The 2,242-nt window shown below is 38.1% G+C and overlaps 1 pseudogene; it reads left to right on the top strand.

Annotated features, from left to right (window-relative positions):
- The first annotated feature begins 234 nt into the window (after positions 1-234).
- LOC149538163 (protein neprosin-like) lies at positions 235-1,287 on the top strand (annotated as a pseudogene).
- Positions 1,288-2,242: the final 955 nt, after the last annotated feature.

Here is a 2,242-nt window from a genome sequence, read left to right on the forward strand (position 1 = left end):
AATTTTCATGGTGTTTGCATATCACATACATTAAGGGAGGGAAATCAAGTTGCTCATGCCCTTTCAAATATGGGTTGTGATGGGCTGTTTCACTCATCATTTCATCTGATTCCCATAATTGAAAAGTATGATACTCTTAAAAGTTTAATAGAGCTTGATAAGACTACTTGCTCACAGGAAGAGGAGGATTTCAGGGAAAACTATTCAGAGTAATATCCAGTCATTGCTGCTATTATGGAGGTAGCCTTCATTAGAGCAACAACCACAAAGAGATCATGTGCTTGGAAGGTCTTACTTCTCATTTTGGAATTTATTGCATTGTTTTTTGTTGATGGAAAGGAAGGATCCCCTTAGCTCAATATTAATTCATCTGGGATGGGGAGATATAACTTTACTCATCCATGGTCAAGAAGAAGCAAGAAACTCTATATTATTCAGAAGCTTTTGAAAAAAATAAAAAAGAACTGCCATCAAAACATACGATGTCTATATGGAGATATCATGGACTGCACTCGCTTTCACTAATGGCTCGCATTTGATCACCCATTGCTTAAGGACCATAAGATCAAGGATTTGCGAGATAGGAAATAAGTTTTAATAGTATAAACACTGCCTAGACATGGCACCTCAGTGGATATTGCCTAGTAGGAACAATGCCAACGAGAAGAAAAACTAAGGAAAAGTTGATTACAGTTGAATCACCTTAGAAATATGGAAGAAAATCACACGTACTTAAGAGATTTTCTCAAAAGCCAGATATTATCAATAGAACTAGGCTTGAGCATGCAATAGCCCATGTTCAAGGAGAAGAATATTATGGTGCAAAGGCCACTATAAATTTGTGGTCACCAAAGATTGAAACTATGGGAAAGTTTAGCTTATCTTAGATTTGGGTTCTCTTTGGATTAGTTGATGGTTGGGATTTCAATAGCACTGAAGTGGGTTGGCAAGTTAGCCCCTAATTGTATGGTGATAGTAGGCCTAGATTTTTTAACTTATTGGACGACTGATTCATATAAGGAAACTGGTTGCTACAATCTTTTATGTTCTGGCTTTGTGCAAACCAACAACAAGAGTACAATTGGTGCTGCCATATCACCTATTTTGAAACTCTCTAGCACTTAGTATGATATCGATCATTATGCTCATCTGGAAGGATCCTAAACAAGGGAATTGGTGGATGGAGTTTACAAACAATACATTAGTGGGGTACTAGCCTTCTGAACTTTTCAGTCATTTGCAAACCATACAAGCATGGTTGAATGGGGGATGAGGTGGTCAATTTAGAGCCAGGAGGACATGGGAAGGGGTAAGGGTTGACATTAAAGCTTGGAATCATGTAAACAAGTCTCCTTCTTCCAAGATTCCCACTCTGCCCACCTCCTTTTGTGAGACATTGACTTTGAGGGATAAATCATCTTCTGCTCTACTTTGGAAGAGAATCCAAAGACATTTATCTTCATTGGTGCTACTGCCTTACATGTCAAACATAGCTTTTTATTTTCAAAGTCAACTCAGCAAGTACTTCTCTTCTTTTGCTATTGTAGTGCTTTTCCATTGTCATACCTTGGGAGATCACATGAAGGTTCCTTTTCAAACCACCACAGTTTGCTCATGCTTCAACATAATAAGATGCTGCTAAGCCACCATTCACCCACATTAACATTGCATCAAAAGAGGGGAGCCCACATTCTAGAACAAATATTCTAGAAAGAAAACATGTCAATGGGTTCCATCCAATAAGTGTCTTGTCTGAAGAATATTTTGATGGAGAGGAATATAAGGAAGTCATTTGTCAACCCAATTCTTTGGTGTGGATATATTAGTTTCTTCTTTTCAAGGTGCCTGGAAGAAGCCCAAAGGTGGTACAATGAGATCTTGATTGCGTAGGGTTTGAGGGTTTTGTTCAATAACCTTTGACCTCTTGCACTCTCGACATCTGTGCTACAATTTCTCCATGTGCAACTTTTCTCCTAAAATCTCATCAAATAATGGGATTTCAATGGAGAACCAGAATGCTATAGTGGTGAACAAAAGAAGTATGCTAGACTCTCAAAATGGAAGTAGCCCAACAAACAAGAGGAGGCCAAAATTTCAATCTTTGCAGGAGTAATATATGTGCATGGATAAGTTGTCATGGGGAGAATTTCATGAAGATTTATTGGAGAGGGTGCTAGCAAGGTTGCATGTATCTAAGTTGTTTAGTTTATGTTCAGTGTGCAAAAGATGGAATTCAACACTA

Source organism: Cupressus sempervirens, chromosome 9, assembly GCF_028749045.1.
Source record: "Cupressus sempervirens isolate cs-2001-9-10 chromosome 9, ASM2874904v1, whole genome shotgun sequence".
In the NCBI taxonomy this organism is placed as follows: domain Eukaryota; kingdom Viridiplantae; phylum Streptophyta; class Pinopsida; order Cupressales; family Cupressaceae; genus Cupressus; species Cupressus sempervirens.